The sequence below is a fragment of the Podarcis cretensis genome, assembly GCF_951804945.1.
Source record: "Podarcis cretensis genome assembly, chromosome: 1".
In the NCBI taxonomy this organism is placed as follows: Eukaryota; Metazoa; Chordata; class Lepidosauria; order Squamata; family Lacertidae; genus Podarcis; species Podarcis cretensis.
The window spans coordinates 56,120,645-56,143,550 of record NC_137170.1 but is presented as its reverse complement, the minus strand read 5'-3'; the positions used below and the strand labels follow the sequence as shown (position 1 = coordinate 56,143,550).

At 42.8% G+C, this 22,906-nt stretch overlaps 1 protein-coding gene across 4 annotated transcripts in view; it reads right to left on the bottom strand.

Annotated features, from left to right (window-relative positions):
• LRRC4C (leucine rich repeat containing 4C) overlaps positions 1-22,906 on the bottom strand; it is a 621,269-nt gene that overhangs the window by 119,533 nt on the left and 478,830 nt on the right. For 2 of the 4 annotated variants that reach the window (XM_079951501.1, XM_079951504.1), the window contains exon 1: positions 19,157-21,282. The exons of the other annotated variants lie outside the window; for them this stretch is intronic. The gene's annotated coding sequence lies outside the window, so the exon portion shown is untranslated. Of the gene's footprint in view, positions 1-19,156; positions 21,283-22,906 lie in introns of those variants that run through there. 4 annotated transcript variants of the gene reach the window in all.

Below are 22,906 nucleotides of genomic sequence, written 5' to 3'. Positions count from 1 at the left end.
TCTCATGGGGGACCCTCTCGTTTCTAATGGAATAATGCCTCAGGGCCAAGGAAAGCAACAGAAAAATCTCAGTGAAGCATCTGCTTTGAAAAGCTGATTCCTGGAAAACAGGCTGCAAGAAGGAGGGGGCTGCCGAAACTACAAGTCCCAAAGCTTCTTGCACCAACAACATCTAGCATCCAAATTGCTCAGCTACCCTGAGAAAAGTTCACATCCCAGGGTCCTGGCACCTGGGCTGCAAATGAATCCTTCAGGTCTAGAGGGAAGGAAAGAGAGAGCCTCCAGCAAAATCTCACTACAGCCACCATCAGAAAATGGGGGAAAGATTGGCAGTTGTGGAACAGAATATTCAGGGACTCATGGTGGGAGGTTGAGAGAGCTCATGGGAGTTGGGTGGTGGTGTGATAATTTTTTTGGAATTGTGCAAAAAATATTTGTGAAGCCAGTGTGAGATCTAGACCGAACACCACCCTGCCCCCACCCATCTGAATACAGATGAACTTACTAGAACTTTTATTTCTTATTACAGGAGATATAAAAAAGAAATCGTATGACACTTCTTCATTATTTGAATAATACGTGTGATATGGGGGCGGGGAATCTCTCCATTGCATTACAATACAGTGGTACCTTGGGTTAAGAATTTAATTCGTTCTGGAGGTCTGTTCTTAACCTGAAACTGTTCTTAACCTGAAGCACCACTTTAGCTAATGTGGCCTCCTGCTGCTGCTGCGCCGCCGCTGCATGATTTCTGTTCTCATCCTGAAGCAAAGTTCTTAACCCGAGGTACTACTTTTGGGTTAGCAGAGTCCGTAACCTCAAGTGTATGTAACCCAAAGTACCACTGTACTTGTTCAAAGACATGTAAATCCACACTGGAGGTAGAAACTGCAGGGGGTGGGGATCTATAATATCGTCCAGTAGTGAGAAGCAGTGATGCAGTTGTAGGGTCTATGGTTATCCAGTGCTTGATTGGACAACATTTAGTTTTTCATCTTACATTGCAATTGCTATGTAGCTTCACAAGGCCTGAGATAATCTCAATCATGAAATGAGACTCAAATGCATTCTACCTATACCTCCCCAAAATGCATTATGAACCTAGCAGGCAGCATAGGAATGTACACATGACCTCAAACAGTACTAGCATACAAGAAGGTGCAGCACAAAACTTTCTCAATCAATATTATTAATGTGATAGTATTGGATTTGACCTCTTCTATCCTTGGCAATCATTTCTGGAGAGGCAGGTGTGTTACTGGATTCTGCCATTTTACCCACTCATGTCCTACAGTCCGATTCTGAACCGGCAAAACAATAAATTTCCTAATGAAGGCCATAACGTAGGAAACCCTGCTCATTGCTTTTAATCAGCTGTAATCACTCCTCCATTGAGAAACTATGGCAGAATCAGCAGGAGTTCTTTCTCTATCTGCACATGCCAGTAGCATTATTTAATGAGCTTAGACTAACATCAGCCTTGAGTTCTCTGCAAATATGGTGTTGCGAGTGAACATCTTACTAGGAAACTTAATTCAGATCTCTTTCATTCCCAAAGAAACTGAATGCGCTGAAATACGTTAATTACTATACTTTAAACTATTATTTATTATTGAAAGGGCTTTAGGCATTTCTTGCAATAACTGAGCACCAAACCTTAAATATACTCTGCTTGTCTTGCTACCCATAAGACAATCTTACCCACATTTAAGAATAACTATGTGATTGTTGACCCCAAATGGTTATGTTCACATTTCAGCTAATTCTGAGTAGTGGATACAATCCTCTCTTTTTTTAAAAGCACATATTCAATAGTATAGGATGTTCCATTCACACCAAGGTATATGAATCCTGAACTAGTCAAGTTAGTGGATTTGCTGAAAGCACACTCTATGTGTATGGAATCCAAATAGTACACATTTATTTGGTTCAACATGAAAAGAAGCTTGTGATCAGCAGCCTGATTCCTGTCACCTGTGGCAAGTAGGTTTGCAAAGAACTGCCTACAATACACATCCACAGCAAAAGCAGAGTGCACAGTAAATAGAACCTACTGTATAATCAAATATCCCGAACAGTGCAATTGAGGCTGGCCTTGGACATAAAAGGAAGCAGTCAGACACAGGATTCTCAAGCGATTCCTACACTTTCCCAGCTACGCTTCTGATGTAATGCCCAACATATTGACTTATGCATCTCTGCTGTGTGGGATGAATAAAGTAGACAAGCATCTCTGCTGGGGGGGTTTACCAAGCTGCTGTTTCAGATGTTACACTGAAACTGTCGAAAGAGGGTAAAGGCTTGATCACACTTTCTCTTTCTGTCATTCCAATTGATAAACCAACACAGTAATCTGCAATCTGAAAATCCCATTTAGCCATGCACCTCTCTACAGGAGATGTTCAAAACTTTGTTTTGTTTATTTATTTCATAAAATCAATACTTGATTATATTTAAAAACCCTGAAAGTGGCTTACAAAAGATTATTTATACTATGAGTCAGTGACCCTGGTTTTCGTGAATGGGGAATGCTCTTTGACATTTCCAAGGCCAGAGCATGAAGCAGAGCTGCCAACTGTCTCCCCTGCTGTTTGCCTGGCCATAGAACCCTGAGCTTTGGCACTGGAAGCAAATGATAATTGTAAAAGGTTTCTATTTATTTGGGGGGGGGGGAAATCTTATCAATATGATCACAGATGATGCTGTGCTATTCCTTTCTGTTCCTGAAACCTCATTACCTGCTGTCATGCCTCAGCTTGCTATATAGCAAGGTATCTTTCACTGTTAACTTCATCTAATTTGAGTGAGTGTATATACACCCTGTCAAACCTACAATGGCAAAGTCAGAAAACAACTAGCCTGAAACGCTGTACTACCTACCCACCAACCTTCCAATCAGCAAGCCCAAGAGGCTCAGTGGTTTAGACCACAACGCCACCCACTCCCCTGAAGTAAAATGAGCACCACACCCCATAGTTGCCTTTGACTGGACTTAACTTTACAGGGGTCCTTTAGCTTTTACCTTTACTACCTACTTTAAATACCTGGGAGTGAACATACCTAAGAATTTATCTAAACTATAAAAATTGAACTTTATGCCCTTGATAAAAAAAATTAACAACTAAGCTTAAAAAAAACTGGTTAATGCTAACATTCTCATGGCTAGGCAAAGCTTCTATAGCAAAAAATGATGCTATTACTGCAGCCATCTTTACTTATTCCAAGTCTCACCAATAAGCATACCCATATTTCATGTTAATAGCTGCCAAAAAATATAGAGTCAAGAACAGGAGGTGGCAACCTAAGGCCCATGGATCACAAGCAGCCCATGGGGGTTGTTTAACTGGCCCATGGACCCCTCTCAGTTGGCTCCCGTGTGCCGTGCTAAACCAGCGCAGAGCAGAGCAGGGACCGCCTTCCATGATTCTGGCCAGCTTCAATTGGCTGCAGGAAGCTCCTGCAGCCAATGGGAAGCTGTGCATGCTTCCTCTGTGCTGGAAGGAGTGCCAGAAATAGTGTTTGCGCATGAATGCCTGCATGTGTGCATGCACACACTCCGGCCCACTGCAGAGTCTGCGGGACTGTGAACCAGCCCAAGTCACAAAAGCTTTGCCAACCCCTGGTCAAGAAAGAATGGTCACAAAAGGAGGAGGTATAGTGATACCTATCCTAAAATGGTATAAAGACTCTGCTCACTTGCACAATAACCTTTTGATTTTCCAAGGCTTATGCCAGCTCCCATGGTTAAAACTGGAGGATGATAGAGGTCACGGCATTATGCTTTTATTCCCTTATCAGAAAATGGACAACAAGACACCAACAGACATTATTAACCCCTTTCTAAAATCAGATTTGACCATATGGAAGCAATGGAGACTGAAACGCTTACCTTTTGATTCCCTTTTGTTTTTTTTTAATAATAATTTTTATTAAGAGTTTTGTTGATACAATAGAGAAAAGACAGAATAAACAGAAAATAAACATAAGAAAAAACAAGCATAGAATTTAACATCTTGCAGTACCCATCTTTTCTTCATCCTTTGGACTTCCTCACATCTCACGCTCCTGCGTTCCAAATTTATAGTGCTTTAGCCAGCAACTTATCACCTTATTTCAATTCTTATTGAACACATTTCCAATATTTTGTCCCTAACTTTGAAAATTTTTATCTAGGTCTTAAATATCTAATTTTAAACACGATGTTTATTCAAAATTTATTTTTCTCATGAAGTTCACTCATTCTCATAATATCTATCAACTAACTTAATGGGCCCTGTTAGTCAAATCTGTCATCCTTCCTAGCACTCATATAGTTTACAATGTTTTTGTAGATAATCCTTAAATTTCTTCCAATCCTCTTCCACAGCTTCCTCTCCCAGGTCTCGAATTCTGCCGGTCATTTCTGCAAGCTCCATATAGTCCATCAGTTGCACCTGCCATTCTTCCAGCGTGGGCAAATCTTGAGTTTTCCAATACTTAGCAATGAGTATCCTTGCTGCTGTTGTTGCATACATAAATAATGTTCGATCATTCTTTAGCACCCTCTGGCCAACAATGCCCAAAAGGAAGGCCTCTGGTTTCTTGGGGAAGGTATACTTAAATACCTTTTTCAGCTCATTATATATCATTTCCCAGAAGGCCTTAACCTTAGGGCAAGTCCACCAGAGGTGAAAGAATGTTCCTTCAGTTTCCTTACATTTCCAACACTTATTATCTGACAGGTGATATATTTTTGCTAGCTTGACTGGGGTCATGTACCACCTATATATCATTTTCATAATATTTTCTTTCAAGGCATTACATGCCGTAAACTTCATACCGGTGGTCCATAACTTTTCCCAGTCAGCAAACATGATATTATACCCAGTGTCCTGTGCCCACTTTATCATAGCTGATTTAACCATTTCATCCTGTGTATTCCACCTCAGCAGCATGTTATACATTCTTGAAAGTAATTTAGTCTTAGGTTCTAACAGTTCTGTTTCCAATTTCGATTTTTCCACCTGGGATCCTAACTTTTTATCCAATTTAAAAGCCTCTTTAATCTGAGCGTAATGTAACCAATCTCGCACTTTATCTTTTAGTTTCTCCATACTCTGCAATCTCCAATTGTCTCCATCTCTTTCTAATATTTCCCAATACTTTGGCCATTTAACCTCCATATTGGGTCTTTTCACTGCTTTAGCTTCCATAGGTGATAACCACCTGGGGGTCTTGTATTCTAATAAGTCTTTATATTTTGTCCAGACATTAAACACTGCTTTCCTGACAATATGATTCTTGAAATTCTTATGAATCTTAACCTTGTCATACCACAAATATGCATGCCAACCAAAAGCATTGTTAAATCCTTCCCAGTCTAAAACATCAGCGTTTTCAAGAAGCAGCCAATCTTTCAGCCAGCAGAAAGCTGCTGATTCATAGTACAACCTTAAGTCTGGCAGGGCAAACCCCCCTCTTTCTTTGGCATCAGTTAATATTTTAAACTTAATTCTGGGCTTTTTGCCCTGCCAGACAAATTTAGAAATATCTCTTTGCCACCTCCCGAAACACTCCATTTTGTCCACAATCTGTAAAGTCTGAAAAAGAAACAGCATCCTTGGCAATACATTCATTTTTATAGCAGCAATTCGGCCCAACAAGGAAAGTTTCAATCTTGACCAACTTTCTAAGTCCCTCTTGATTTCTAATCAACACTTTTCATAATTATCCTTAAATAGACTCAGATTTTTTGCTGTTATGTTCACCCCTAGATATTTTACTTTTTTCACCACATTTAATTCTGTCTCTTTCTGAAACCTTTCTGACTCTGAAGTTGTCAAATTTTTTTCCAGTACCTTAGTTTTTTGTTTATTTAATTTAAATCCTGCCACCCGACCAAACTCTTGGATCAGTTGTAATGCCCTTTTCGTACTAGATTCTGGCTCCCGTAAAGTCAAAACTAGGTCATCTGCAAAGGCTTTAAGTTTGTACTGTTTCGCTCCGACCTGAATTCCTTCCACCAACCGGTCCCCTCTAATCATATTCAGGAGCACCTCCAGGACCGAAATAAATAACAGAGGGGAAATAGAGCAACCTTGTCGTGTTCCTTTTTCAATTTTAAACTCTTCTGTCACCACATTGTTAACTATCAATTTAGCCTTTTGTTCTGAATAAATTGCATCTATCCCATTTTCAAAACCCCGTCCCACTCCCATCCCTTCCAAGTTTTTCTTCATAAACTTCCAAGAAATGTTGTCAAAGGCCTTCTCCGCATCTATAAATATTAACACTGCTCTTGTATTAATATTTGTTTGCAGAAGTTCCAAAATGTCAATAATATTCCTTGTGTTAGCAAACAAATGTCTTCCTGGGAGAAAGCCTGCCTGATCTTTATGGATCACATCACTTAAAACCTTTTTAAATCTGTTTGCTAGAATGTCTGCAAAAATTTTGTAATCCACATTGAGAAGGGAAATGGGGCGGTAGTTCTTAAGTTGTGTCTTTTCCAATTCTGATTTAGGTATCAATGTGATGAAAGCTTCTTTCCACGTTTCCGGTGCTTTCTTCCCCTCCATAATCTCATTGCAAACCTCCATTAGTGGGTATATCAAGTGATCTTTCAATGTCTTATAATATTTGGAGGTAAGCCCGTCTGATTCCCTTTTGGTTTCAATAACTCTTTCACACAGCAGCCAAATCAGCCTCATTTGCTAGGTGGGAAATGGTGGGAATATATAAACTCAAAGACTTCTGCACTGAACAAAAGCCCCTTGCAGCTCCAAAAACAAATTTTATATTGGGAGGTAATATGTCTCTGGTTATAGATACACCAGATTATACATTTTCTATATCCAAATATAAAGACTCAAGCATTATGCAACTTAGTTTTGAGCTACTCAACAGAACAAACCCACTGGGAAAGGAAATCATCTCCCAACTATATAAAATCCTCACAAAATTGACTACCCTTCCTCTCACTTCATTAAAACTAAAATGGGGAAAATATTTTTTTGAGAAGAATTAGAGGAACAAATCTGGGAACAAGCCTGAAATAAGCTACCACTTGGATCAATCTCAATCAGAACTCAAGAAAATACTTTAAAGATAGCACATTGCTGGTACATGTGCCTAGATAGATTATATAGAATTAGTAATAACACATTCAACCTTTGCTTGCGCGAATGCAATTTATCTAGTACACACGTGGTTGCTTTGCCCCCAAATTATTCCCTTTTGAGAAAAAGTTTTTCAAACAATTAATCAAATGATTGAACAATTGCTACAACCAGACCGAAAATTAGCCCTGCTATCTTATTTTACTCTTCAGATTAAGAACATAACCAATAAAGACATTGTTCTCCACTTACTAACTGCAGGCTGAGTAGCAGTTGCAAAAAATAAATAAATTAAAAATTAAATGTTGTTGTTGTTGTTTTGAAGCCTGGATTTCACAAGTATGGGACATTGTGCTTAAGGACTAATTAACCATTTCACAAAAGGAATATTGATCTGGGAGGGAAAAGACTCACGACTTCTATACAACATGGTATCCTTTTATTGACTTTGTTAAGACAATCAAACATGGCTTTCACCCTCCATCAACTCCTGAAACCTTATGGAGAGACACTTTCATTTGATTGCCTTTCTTGGAACGTCTCAAACTACAACCATCAGCCACTACTTTTCTTTCTTTTCTGTACAACTACTAAGCTCTGTTTTCCTAATATAGGTATGTTTTGTTATTTGAAAGTAACTATCAATTTTTTAAAAAAGATAAAACAGAAAAATCAAGAAAAAAGCATGCAAACGTAAAAATACTGAAACAGATTAAAATTGCCTGAAGTTTCTAAGCATCTGGGCAGTGGCGTAGCATGGGTTGTCAGCACCCGGGGCAAGGCAAGTAATTTGCGCCCCCTAACCCGTGGATTTGCACCCCCTAACCCGTGGATTTGCCCTAACCCCAGATGTTGCACCCGGTGCGGCCGGGCCCCCCTGCACCCCCCACGCTACGCCACTGCATCTGGGTAGGCTGGTCTAAACAACATTTTTAGCAGACGTTGAAAGAGTTCTGTGAAGGCCTAAACCAGGTCTGTGTGCCAAACTCCAGCTCTTTAGTCCCTGTGCCACAAGCAGGGATGAGGAGATCAATCTATTCCCACATCAATCTGCATTTTTTTTTAAAAAAAAGCATCATGACTACTGAAAGTAAGCTGGTTGATACAGTAGTGTCATTAGCCAATATTGACTGCTCTCAGCAGCCAGCCAGCCCCTGACAGAAACACAGAGAAACAAACCACATTACTTTTTATCAGAATTTGGAAGGCTATTATGCACAGAAGAGGGAAACAAGTTCTTCCAAATCCTTGGTTAGAGGAAAAATAAGTTTTGGCAGACACTCAGAACCACACACAGGTGCTGAAATGTCCTGCCTAAACAATTTACAGGACTGAAATATAGGCAGACAAACTCTCTCATGCACACATGCTCAGAGTAATTAAGTGGATTATATGTTTTTCGATACTCCCATAATGTTATACCAGTACGTGGAGTGGGATATCAGAGCCACAAATTCTTCCACAAAGTCTAACAGCTCTGAAATCCATGCCATGGAGTAACTGAGTCAATAAATATGAGAAGTGTGGAGCAGTTCTCCTGGGATTTGTACTAAGAGACATCCAGGCATCAATGAAGATGAGCCAAAGTACTAGCATGCAGCCACCACTGCATGTGTGTGTGTGTAATTTTTTTTTAAATTATTGCTTTTTAGCTGTTTCTATTTTAGCTGTAAGCTACCTTCAGTTGAAAACAATATGGGTGATGAAACAATGCCACAGGTCTGTCCTAATCAGGAGAACTTGAATAGTTGCATTTATTGCTGAACAACAGAACTTACTATACAGGCACCCCCTTTGATGGGTTCCAAGTCACATTCTTATACTGCTGAAAAGACCAGCGAGCGGACAGAAATGTCTCCACCCAGTGCCCATTACCTGATTTGCTTCCACATGCTGAACTCCACTTCACTGGAGCTGCTATCTGTCACTTGCTCGTGTGCAATTGCTGCCTGAAATGTACACACCTAAGCTTAAGTTTTCTAATCAGAAGAAAGCTGGTCTGAGGTATAGCTCATCAAACAGGACTACTTTTCAAGAAGCTACAAGATACCCAAGGATTGTGGCTACCATCATGTGTACTCAGCTTCAAATACCAGCAGTCCGAGGTGGAGTAAATGGTAATGTGTACAAAGCATAAGATATCAACTAGTCCCCATTGAATTAAACATGAAATCACATGGAGAAGGGAGGGGAGATCAGGCATGGCTCTTAAAGAGACAGTTGACACACAAAGTCCATTCAAACCATACCCAGGGCTTACTTACTTAAATATTCCTACACAGCCCTAATTGATCATACTCTACTTAAAGCAATTACTTCATTGCCTGTAAAGTGCTTTAATATAATGGTGCATGTAAAGGCTTGCTACTGCTAAAGTGCACCACACTATTTAAAGAATGCTTTAACAGCCTTATTGTGGAGACAACCCATGAGAGGAAAGCAAGCAAGGAAATCTGACAACCATACAGAAGATACTAGAGCTTAAATTGTTCACCAGCTTTCCCTTGGCACTATGGTATTTAGATTTAAGGAAGACACACATGTTTGCAATGATGCTCTCCGTAGTTTGCATTTACTTTGCATTATGTAATGCAAAATGTAAACACTCTGCAGCTGCAAAGGCAATAGAAAAGTAGACCCACTAAGGTTCCATTGTCCTGTTGATACCAGAATGCTTCAGATAAAGAGACTTAGAGTACAGACTGCAGCCCATTTGTCTTGCTTGCTGCAGTATTTAAAGAGATACAATTACATTCTACTTTCACATAAACAGTAGGGCTAAACCAGCCAAGGAAGCACTTTTAAGCCACATTGATGTCAATAGGGAAATTGGGCCTAATGAAGTAGTATCTCTTACACTGAAACCCACAGGACTTCAGATTGTTCTCTGGATTGTGCCTAACATGTTTTACGGATAGTTATTATTTTGGGGTGATGCAATTGGATAGGATAGCAATAAGTAGATAGCAATCGGATAAGGAAGATAAAGGATGAGAGCAACAACTGATATTTCTCCTAGTACTGAAAATCACACACATTCATTAGAATAATGAAGAAATATAAATTGTTATCCCTACCACATTGTTCATCAGATACATTGCCAAATGTGAGCTAGTGCTCCAAACATCTTAAGAAGCTCAAAAAGTAATACAAAGTTTTGGACAGCATGTAGTAACAGCAATAAGCTAGTACCATCAACTAGGAGTTAGGGAAAGAACTGTGCAAAGATGTAAAGCATGAGTAGGCAAACTAAGGCCCCGGGGCCAGATCCAGCCTGCGGACGGTCCGGGAATCAGCGTGTTTTTAAAGTTTTTACATGAGCTTTTATTTTACATGTGTGCTTTTATTTAAAATGCATCTCTGGGTTATTTGTGGGGCATAGAAATTTGTTCATTTTTTCCCCTTCAAAATATAGTCCGACCCCCTCACGGTCTGAGGGACAGTGGACTGGCCCCCTGCTGGAAAAGTTTGCTGACCCCTGATGTAAAGCATAGCATTTGAAATGGAAAGGGAACCTTTAGAAGGAAGTATGGATAGCAGCTGATGGTTTGGCAACAACTGTGGTCTGGCCCAGTTCTGATCTGTGACTACCAACAAGAAGGAATGACATCTGTCATGTTACTTTTCCCCAAACCAAAGATGCTTCACACATGCAAGCTCACTGCTTATGTTCAGTAATGGAAGCTTCAAATGCTGACTAACAAATGTTAATGAGCCATTATAGTAGCTCTGTAGTACAGCACATGGTCCCATGTTCAGTCCTGAGCATCTCTAAGTAGGACATGAAAAACTCCCATCTGAAACCCTAGAGAACTGCACAGTCAGTGCAGTGTCTTTTTTTAAAAAAGCAATAATTTATTTCAGTTATTTTTTAACAGTATCTGTATTTCACCCAATAACCAGCTTCTCACATTCAACTACAAGAAAACCAAGTGACAAATGATATTGTGACTGTCCCCCAAGTGGTTCTTTCCTTCCATTTCAGCTGATTGGTGCTTGTTTTGGCATCAATAGGCAAGTACAACAAGCAGGGAGGGATACTGGAATTGACTGTCCTTCTGAGCATTGTATGGCATCAACATGGCACTGGGGCACTCTTACCTCTTATTGCCAGCCGGCTTAAAGGATGGAGAAAGGGTTGCCTTTTCACCCTGGAAGCAAACAGGTGCTTCCTCGGCCTGCATTTTGGTGAGCAGGCCAGGTACAGCAAGAATCAAGTAAGGTTGTGCCAGAGTGGTGTCATTCAGAAATCATCATTATTTATTATGATAGATGGTGTTTCATTCCTACCTCTTTATACATTCTGGAGTACTAGCAATAAAGTTGTGGCCCTTTAAACCCATATCTTGTTTCATGGCCTTATCTCAAGGCAAAAACAAAAGCAAGGGAAAGCAAGCATCAGTGAGATTTTGATTAGTTTACCTAAATGCAGCTATGTTACATAAGCTTAAAAGGAATTACATAGGGTTCCCTATTCATTACTGAGCCCAGTTCAGGATCTTAGTGCCTTCTGCTGGACTAATCTTCTCATAGCCTAAGATTGCAGGCAGAGTTCCTTTTCTATGTTCCACCTTTAAGAGGAGTATATTATATAGAGAGAGCCTTCTCGGTGGTGGCACCACTCTGTGAAATGGCCTCCTGGCACTGACAATAGAATCTTTTCTTTTTTCTTTATGCTCTAGTTAAAAACCTTTTAATTTGCCCAGATATTTTGGAGGATAGTATTTTAGCTGATTTGATGGTTTTATTCCTCTTAAGGGTACTGTACTGCTGGTTGCTCGGTCCCTGCTCCTGCCAACCTAGCAGTTCGAAAGCACATAAAAGTGCAAGTAGATAAATAGGTACCGTTCTGGCAGGAAGGTAAACAGCGTTTCTGTGCGCTGCTCTGGTTCGCCAGAAGCGGCTAAGTCATGCTGGCCACATGACCTGGAAGCTGTACACCGGCTCCCTCGGCCAATAAAGCAAGATGAGTGCCGCAACCCCAGAGTCGGTCACAACTGGACCTAATGGTCAGGGGTCCCTTTACCTTTACTGTTGGTTTGTATTTCAACCCAACATGTCACTGCACAAAAACATGTATCATATTTCAGCCTATGCAATAAGTATTTTATTGTTTAGACCATCTTTATTCCAGACCTCACAGCTTAATCTTCTTTCCCCCCTCACAATAACTCAGTAAAAGAATAGACGTTTAATGGAAACCTTGTAAAAGATGACTGAATGATCAGAAATATTAAGCAAACTGTGCTCAAAGAATTTAAACTTACAGTCTGATCCAATGCATATCATTTATATTGATGTCAGTAGAATTTACTGCCTAGTATGCTTAGGGCTATTGCCTTAAGACTTCAAAAAATGAAAGATGCTTGATAAACAATATCAGAAGCAACTGCCAGACACAAAGGACAACAGAACTTCTATATTTTGTGTGCAGAGGAAGTGATTTCCATGGATGCAGCTTTCTTTCTTTCCCCTAATTCTGCTCGACAAAATGCACCTGCAAAAACTTCTTCTACTGCAAAGCTATGTAAAATCTAAGAGCACAAAATAAAATATTGGGGGAGGGGGGACAGGTAAGTCCCACCCACATAATCAATTATGTGACAAGGCGCATGCAGACTATTTGAATGGCAATGCCCATCAACTTTGAGGGAGGCAGCCCCCTCAAATATTTTATTGGGGGCCAAAGACCCCTCGGCCCCTAGAAGTTGGCTTCTATGGCTAAGAGTCCTATACACCTGCTTCCCCCGACCTGGTGGACTCCTGTACAGCTCCCACCAGCATGATGGGACTCTAGATGGGTTTAATGGGAGCTGAAGTCCCAAACATTTGGAGGGCACCATGTTGGGTAAGTCTGCTATACACTGTCACATTCTAATTTCTAATAAATCAAGGGTCTGAGATGTTTGTTACCGATGGGTGCGTGGTTGAGGCATCACCAAACTGCAGCACTATACGTTAGACTCCTCATAGAAGTATGAAGAACAGTCACCTATCAAGATTGTATCGAGTCTTTGATATCCCTTTTAGCCCAGGCAAGATGAATATACACACTCTACGGTACTCATCTGCTAATTGCATTATAAAATAAGCCCTTCCCCACAAAAACTCAGGCCGCAATGAACTAGTCTGTCTTCGTAGATGGAAAATGTGTTTCCCAGAAAGGAGTCAATTGGAAAGAGAATTGAATCCTTCTTAACAACAGGATAACAGGGAAAGGAAAGCAGGATATCATGATATGGAAGGGGGGGGGGCAGGAATAAATCCACAAACTAACCATAACTATTTGATTACAATCCTATAGCATGCCACGGCAACAGGAGAGCCTCAATTACTACTGCAAAAGTAGTAGTAGTGCCCCATTAAGATATCTATTAAGATAAACACCAGGAGAATCCTCTTGGTTTCGGCTGCAGAAAGCCTCTTTGCTTAATATTATCACTTTAGCAGATTGCATTCAGGTCAATGACATTTGAATGTTTTCCAGTCTAGCATGCAGAAAGCCAACTGAAATCTCCAAGACCACCTGATATCAGCTTCCTCACTCTCAGACCTGACAAGGGAATTAATGAGCCGCTGCCTCGCATCTGGAGGTGATGACCCTGCTGATTGCATCGCACATGAGGGAGCCTTGTGTTTTGGGTCAAGGCTTGACACCTGTGGATGTAGGCAAAGGGAAAAGGACAGAACTGCCTTTGCCTAAGCAATAAGCTCCTCTTGTTGAGGGGTCCTCTGGTTTCCCATGTAGCACCTCAAATATGCAACATGAACTTTTCAGGCATTTATTTCTGAAATGTGTAAGGAAGAAGATGCAAAATGAATTTGGGGGTGTCCCAGAACGCTTCTTATGCATAATAAAATAAAAACTGAGAGAAAACCCTGCCAGTTGTCTTTAGGCTTTATGGGGTGAAAATCCCATAAATTGCAAGCGCTGCATCATTAAAATGCTTCCTGGCTTCTGAAAGTTAAGCTTACACCAAGCTGCATCAATCCTGCTGCTGCAGGATAAATACTGAGAGATCCATTTGTTCAACAGCTATGTCCAGGCTCTGAATCTCTGTGGCTTTTCAAGACAAAGAAGCATTAATGGTTTCCTGTTTTTCATAGCTATGATTATAGATTAGTGGTTCTCAGAGTAAACCAGAAACAAACAATACAAAAAACTCCATTAATTTTAATTCTAATTTTTAAAAAATGAAACAAAAACCAGTCAAACATATTGCAGCAAATGATAAACGGACTTTCCTTCCATCTACCAGTACACTTTCCCATTCCCCCAACCCACAGTGATGGTTTTGTTCCTTGGCTTGCAAAATCACAAGTGAAGGATCTTTTTATACATGTTTCTGAATCTGCATTAAGCCTGATAGGCATTGTAGTCTGCCCAGAAGTTACAGGGATAAAGATTCTTCCCACGCAGGTTTGCTGTTGTTTCTAATTGTCAACAACAGCTACACTTCACTCGCCTGGAGCGATCCAATTAACATACCACCACTACAGAAAATATTGTAATATTTTCAGTGTCTCAGCATGAGGAACGTGTCTCATACTCCTCTTCTGCTGTGGAACTTGAGCTCCCAGTTAGGGCTCTAGTCTAGAACATTAACAGTTTGGGATAGGAACAGGAAACAGGCAAGCTTTTCTCTTTCTTCTTTTTGTAGTGAGTTCTGTATAAATATTTGTTGTTGTGAACCAGATTAAAAAAGACAGGAAGAAGGGAGACAAGCTCTTCTACAGAGTGGGACACACACACAAACACACACACAAAAACCACACAACATGCCCTGAAACATCACTATGGCAACATTTATACAATGCACAGAAAAAACTGCAGCTTTCTGTATTTGCTTCCTTGGATACCAAATGCAAATGCCCCCTCTCTTGGTGTGTGTGTGTATGTCTTTAAGCCTTTCTTTAGTCTGCAACAACATTATTTCCCATCCCCTCTCCTTTAATCAGTACAAATGGATCATATACATACTTCTGCCACATTAATAATCAACCACATATTAGCTAAGCAAACACACAGCCATCGCTGCAGGAAAGTGCAATGAACAGCTTAGAGATTTTCTAGTAACATGTGTATCCTTTCTTGCTGTTGCATGAGGGTTATGCAACACTATGAAAATTTACCAGTCAGTGCATAAAATATGTTGCCAGTCCTTTGATCAGTCTAGGAAAGTCAACAATTACCTTTTCAGGGAGAAAAGTTGCTTCCTTTTTGTAAGCTTAAGATAAATCACAGCCCAACATCACATCTCTCAGCTTTTTGCAAAGTGAAATAAATCCTGCTTAAAGAGAAAATGGGCTGTCCACACTAAAGGGTCTATTGCTATAAATAATGGCTTGCAGGATCAAGATCCCCATGGCTAGTAAAGCACTGCCATTATCAATTAGCAATGTTGTTTCTCTAAAAATTAATTGAGTTGGTCTTTAAATAGGTACCCACATCTTGAGAAAAGGATCCACATTGAATTCTGCTTACAGGATTTTGCATCACTGGTTATTCTTATTAATGGACCAAAAACCTCTTTAATGTGAAGACACATTAGTAGAAAGATATATTCTTACACTGCAGTTCTGCAGACTATACTTTCTCATTCAAAATGCCCTGTAGATAATTTTAACTCCCCCAAAATGCATATTTAATGCCTTACAGCAACTCATTCCTTATTCTAAAGGAACAAGAGGAGAAACCTTTGCAAAATTCAAGTTATAGCCTTCAAGTCCCCGATAATACATGTACATATCAGCATATATTGTATGCATACACTGTTTTTATACTGCCAATTTTTATGGAATGGAATGTAGAGCTATCTCATCATAAACTGTCCACATATCCCCATAACTCAAAAGTATCAGGACAGAGATATGTAAATGCTATACATATATAGGACACACACACAGAGAGAAAAGGGAGAAAAGGAAATTTTCTAAGATATATTCATAAGATAAACATATACTGTTATGATGTTGGATCTTTCACTGGCTTTCTGAAAAGGCAAAGCAAAGGACTAACCTTCTACCCAACAGAAACTATATACACCTCAGAAGTGTGAAACCATTGCTTCCAAGATTTTGATGGTAAATATTTTGCATCATTAACTATCAGGCGGCTAAGAATCATTTTCATTTTTAGATTAGCTAATCTTGGATCGTCCAAGACCAAGCACAGCAAATGAAACAAGCCTTTTAGAGCCAGTGCTTGTTCCTTTTCACTGGCAATTCATGCATTTCTTTTTTTATACACAAAATTGTTCCCTATTCACACACTCCAGGCTGTCACTTTCCTAGCTGCCTGATGTAATTGCAGAGTTGCTTACCCCTTTATCCTGAAAAAATAGGAAGGCATCTTGGCTAATTATCAGATGCTGATGAATGTTGCACTTATATTCTGACACAGGCAAAAGAAAACAGAGTCAGCCACATAAAATTTCCACTCAGGCGACTATGGAATCAGTGTTGCTCATCCAATATAAGGAAGGGGCAAATCAAAGTTTTTGAGCATGTTTTAGGTGCTTCCAACATTTCCCCTGAGCAATACTGGAATGCACACCTGAATGTCAAAGTCCCTCCCATTACAAGATGGAGAGTACTAAACTTCAGCCTGAGCCACATGCTTTTAGCTCCCATACTAACTGGATTTAGCATCTCTGCAAGCGCGCAGTCACTCCTACACAGCAGTGAGGTTTGTTCCTGTTGCATCCCCAGTTTGTGACCATTCCCACACACATACTTAGTGACATTTCAGGGCTTAGGTATTATCCTTGTAGCTTCTCTGGCCCAGCATGAAATAGTGATGGCAGTACCCAACTGTCAAATGGCAGGGTGGCTTTGCCTAATGATCTCTGATTTATGGGATAACAGCAGAGTGATCCTGTGGCAAGAGGATTGATTTTTCCACACTATCTTTGCCTTCTCCATCTCCTTTCGGGACTTGTTTGGCACCAGCATAATATCCATTCGTGCTCCATCATTGCTGCCGCAAGAACTGTCCATAGCAGGACAGCAATTTATGACAGAATATGCACAAGCAGGATAAAGGGGAATCAACCAGTTTCCTAGATTGACTAATATATCCCCCCATGGGCACCAACAATAAATAATTGCCTGATAACACAATTCAACTTGTTTAATTAAGGGAAATATGTAAAGAATGGAAGTGACTCTTTACTGGGTGTCTTGTTAAAGGCATTGCAGGATTAGGACCCGATTCACAATTCCCTCCATGTGTACATGTGTGTTTGCGTTAAAAAATATCAGATGGACACACTTGAAAGCTGGGTCAAAGGTTTGCTGCTTTCCAAGTAACTAACACTCAAATCAAGGGCCAAAGCAGGGGGATGCCTTTGAAAAAGAGATGCTCTGATTTCCACCCCATCTTTCTAGCAGGTGATTCGAAGTATATCTCAGAATTATGTCTAATGCTTATGCTGCTGGATAGGAGGGTAGGCAGTTGGTGAAGCAACTTCAGAAGTGATTGTCCAAATGGAAAGAGGAGGAAAAATAATAATGAAGACTTCCACCTTCCAGTAAGAAAGAAACAAAGGACTGGGATTGGAGGGAGGGGTGAAAAGTTCATTGAAGTACAATATTTTCCCTTTGCCCCCTACATCCATTTTTATTTGATTTACGGTACATTTTCACCTGAAGCCTTTCAGGGTTATTCTCTGCACATGGAGGCAAACATGGTAGTATGAGTCACATGTGAAAAAAGGAGTCACATTTAGCAAGGTGGTGGTGGTGCACACAGGCAAGGAAGGCAAAGCAAAAGAGACGGATCCCTTTATGGAAGAAATAGCCCCCAACTTTTCTTGCCATTCCACCGTAAGTCAAGCTAAATCCTGGCTCTTTTCGGATTTTGCTTCCGCGCTCTACATCCACGTGCAGATGAGATCTTATCCTTTGGGGAACAGAGAGTTAGTGTTCTTAAGTGGACAGGTTATCCAGCCTATGCTTCCCAGCTTCAATTTCCCCATCAAAGAAATAGGCCACAATTATTGGCTCCCCCACCAAGTTAGGTGAAGACCAGTCAACACCAATGCGCTGTTGGCATTGGCACAGTGAGGGGTGAGGTTGCGATCCGATGCACACTTACTTTGGTGCAAGTCTCCTTGAACACAGTAGGACTTATTTCTGGGTAAACATGCTGGGGATCAAGCCGTTGCCCCCTGCCCCCCCAGTCCTAAAGGACCCGCTGAATCCAATGGGCCTCTCTTCCGGCTAGAAGTCGGAAAGCTGAATGAGCTGCAAACAATCACAGAATTACTAATAGTAGCTGAGATCAGATAGTGACGTCTCTGCTGATGGACCCATAATCTCGCTGCCAAAGGAATGTCCTGGGGGAGCAGGAAGGATTTACCCAGCAAACCACAGCCAAAATGAGCTAAGAGGTGGAGAACGGAGTGCGCTTGTGGTGTGTGCGTGTATTTGGGGGGCAGCTCCCTAAATTCTCTTCCCTCAATCGCCTTTTGTAAGCCATGGGATGCCAAAGGCACAGTCTCCCTTTTCCCACCTGCTCGCCTTATTACCATATTTCCACATTCATACACCATGTCTGCCCCGCAAGGTCTGCCAGGATGGTGCCCTTTACATAGGATCCCTTCGATTTCCAATCTCCGTCTTCCCCAAGTCTGTCTCTCTCTCTGTCTCTCTCTGTCTCTCTCTGTCTCTCTCTCTCTCTGTGTGTGTGTGTGTGTACATCAAACTCCTCAGGCTGTCATGAGAGACCTGGCAGCCTTCGGCCAGTGAGCGAATCAAGCAACGCACCGTCACACACTGCAGGGGCTTTCCGAAGGCAGAATCCCTCTCAAGGCACAGGCATCACCCAGAGAGCCGCAACGTCGGAGCAAAGCTCGCTGGCACAACCGCCCCCCCCCCCCCGCAAAGAGACAAAACATTAAGCTAGGATGGAGTTTCGCGGTTCTCCCTCCCAGCCCAGCCAACCACCCCCAATCCCAAGGGGGGAAAAAACCCAGTTCAAACTCCATCACATGTGTCTAATGGCAGGCAGCAAGACACGGGAAGCAGAAAGCGAGAAGAAGAAAAATGGCACTCACGGTCTTTGAGAAATCGCCCAGAAGGAGGGAAATATCCAGAATGAAATTCCGATGGGGAAAAGGGGGGGAAAGAAAAAAAGAAAAGAAAGGTGTGGGGGGAAAACAAAGGGGGGGAAACAGAAAAAGACCACGGAGGGCAAAACTACATCATTTCGGCAGCAAATCCAATTTGACGGAAAGGAAAAAAGAAAGGAAATTCAATATCCATCTGCAATTTTCCATCTAGAGTTCAGTCCAGGCGGGCTCGGGCTCCAATCCACCGCGAGTGGGCTGCTTCCGCGGCACCTTCCTTTACATGGTGCGGCTCCCTGCTCGCCTCCCCCCGTCGCTCTTAAGGACGTGGCTGCTGCTTCAAATGTCCCCGCGTCTCTCAACTTGCGCCGAAGCGAGGCGCGCAGCTGGCTTCTCTCTCCCGCTCGCTGCTCAAAAAAAGCGAGCGGAAGGTCAGGTCTCTCCGCGCCGCGGAGGGGGAGTCTTTCTCTTCGGAGAAACTTTTTTATTCCAGCCTTGGATCTTCTCCGGGGATGCTGGATCCTCCCCGCCCGCCCCCCAAACTCCCCTTTTCTTCCAATCCTCAGCTACCTTGGAATCCCTCTCGGTGGGAGAGAAGCGTTTTTGCCTTCTGCGGAAGGTTTCCCGTGCCGCCGCCGCCACCACCAGCAGCAGCGGCAGCCCCGTCTGTCTGAAACGGCCGCTGTTTGGTTTAATAACACGATTTTGTTCTGTCTGCTCAGCTCCGGCCAAGCGGCTCCTTCTCTGCGAGCGGATCCATGTGCGTCCACGTTACATCGGGGGTTCCCACGGCCGCGCTTCCCGTGTCTCCCCCTCCGCCCTCCACCGAGGCGCGTCCCCTTGCAACATATGAAATTATTTTCTCAGAAACGCCAACTTTGGGGCTCTTCTTTTCTTCTCTCCCTCTCTGCCCCCCTCCGCTGCTCTCACGCTCTCCCCCCTCGCCGATCCCAGGATCTGATTAGATTTCCAATCACAACCCAGTGCGCAATCGGATTTCTGATTTCAGCCAGGAGCAAGCCAGCAATCCGGAGCATCCGCGTCTTCTCCTCGCCAAACTCTCCGCGTTATTATATCCGTTCGCCTTGCCTCCAACTCCTCTGCATTCCCCCCTCCCAGAATCGCACATCAAATGCAAAGAGATGCTGATGGTGGCGGCGGCGGCGGCGAGCTTGGTGGCGGGAGGAGGAGAAAGCAGGAAGAGAGAGAAAATAAAATTCCCACCAGCTGTTAAGAATCCATGATCATCATTTATTTATTTGTTAAAGGAGAGTCCGCTCCCATGGTGGGTGGCTTCGAAAGCCCCTCTCTTCTCGCATGTCCTGCTATTGCTTCCCGATCCTTCCCGGCGTGCAAACTCCCCCTGCGGGAGGCGTCCTCTTCTCCTCCGCGCTGGATTTCACCAGCCCGGGGCTTCCCTTCCTCTTCATTTCGCCTTCCTCTCCATCTTTGCACAGCCAGCCTTTCCAGGACCGACGATGCCCGTGATCAAGTTGTTCTTTGGGAATATGGGATGGCTGGTGAGGGGGGGGGGGGTGAGGGGGAGAGAGAGAGAGAGAGAGGCGCGCGCACACACTCCAAACACCCTTAAAATAAATGTAAAGTGGGGGCGGCGATGATTATGGCCGTGATGGGAGGGGGCTGTGTTCCCTGGCACCCCCTCCGCTCCCCGCCGCCCACCGCCGCCTTCCTCCTCCTCCTCCTCCTCTTGCAATTTCGCGGCAAGCCAAGCGAGGAAGGCGATCTGGCGCCCGGCTCTCTATCTCAGCTCCACAAGTTGGACTCCGCGCCCGCGCAGCGGCGCTGGGCGGTTCTCCCCGCCTTCCGGCACATGTCAGTCCCGCTGGCACATTCCTGGGAGGAGATCGGACGCGGCTCCTTGCAGCCCTTCCATCACTCGGTCACACAATTGGGCGGCTCGCTCTCCGCCCTGCCAGCAGCTCCGCCTTGATCTCTCCCTCCCGCCTCGGGGAAGGAAAGGAAGAAGCCGGAGATCCAGTTGCAGGCAGCGCGCTCGCGCTCTTTCGCCTTTTGCGCTATGCAATGGCACCCCGAGATTTGGAGAGAGGGCCCCGGGCCAGCCTTATTGCTTACAAGCTTTCCTGCTCTCCGTCGATCTCCCCCCCCCTTTACCTTCATCTCTCTACATCGCCCCCCCCCCCCTTGTGATCAGTAAAATACAATTACCCAATAACCTCCCATCATCTTAGCACTGATTGGTCAATTGCATTAGCACTTGATGTCAGGACAAAAGGCGCTCCTGCGATAGGGCACTGCTGCCACCCGGCGGAGAGCTGGGAAACAGCCTTGGGTCTGTTAACCTCAAGGAAACTTCCGAAAGTGGGGAAGGAGTAATTGAAAAACAAGGGCTCATCTTGAGGAAAGGAATGTCAAAACTCATTTTCTTAAAAGCCTGCCTGCAGTGTTCACAGGTGCACGCCTAGCCACGGAAGGGGGGGGCAGGGGAATTAGCCAAGGAAAATGAGAGTGCACAAGGCATGTTGACGCTTTTCTGCCAGATCTCTCTCTCTCTCTCTCTCTCTCTCTCTCTCTCTCTCTCTCTCACACACACACACACACACACTTTATTTACAGCCCCATGCCGTGCATGTTTACTCAGAAGCCAGCCTCAATTTCTTTGACAGGAGTTTCAAGTAAATGCACATAGGACTGCAGCAATAGTCTCATTAGGGTTCAGTGGTTTCACATCCACCTCTACCCAATGTAACAAAAAAAATATAAACCACCAAAATCTCTTTAAAGGCCGTCAGATCGTGGAGATCAGTGGTAAGTTCAGTAGGGAAGCCGATAAAGGTGAGATTGCATGTATGCCCCGCTCCAGGGACTGCAACTCCCATTATCCCTGACCATTGGATATGCTGGTTGGGGCTGATGGGAATTGGAGTCCAACATCTGGTGGGCAACAGATTCTCCTCTTGGGATCCAGATATGAGGAAGAAGAGAAGTGACTTGCTCTAACCCAGACTTCTGGGAGTAAGATGACACGGTACTGCATGTTTCACTGCAGTTGTTACAAAGGAGGAGACCTTCAACACAGTCCTTCTACAGAACAGGTGGACTTGTTCCCACCCCGATGTTTGCTCAATGAACTCCCATCAGCCTCAGACAGCATGGCCAATTGGCGGCGATACTGGAAACTGTATAGTCCATCAACATCTGGAGAGCTACAGTTTTCTTATCCAGGACATGATCACTATCAGAGTAGTACAGCATCTCCCCGTGTTCCCAGTTAACATTTAAAGTTTTCTTTCTGAATACAGTATATTACAGAACATTGAATGGTAAATATGCATAACAGCTAGTCATTGTGCACATTCACCGGGCCTCACTGAAATTGTGCATATAATTTTTCCATGATGAGGGAATGTTGCACATTTTCCAGTCACCATAACACAATCCCCAAAAGGCTTTGAGGACTGTGCATATATTGATGAATTTTGTCCATTCTCTGGCTATTTTGCATAATTCTCAACAGGGCTTGGGCAATGCACATATCTTAAATGCTTTTTGTACATGCTCTGGGCACATATATTTAATTATTATTTATTCAAATTATATCCCTCTTCCTCCAAAGGAGCCTTTTTTGCAGCTCAATCCCCTTTTCACCACTTCCAACTGTTCTCTGAATTATTTATTAAATTTAATAAACAAGAAACAAAACTATTTATCTGGAGCCCCACCTTTCTTCCTGCTGATCATTGGATGGTATGTTGTGGG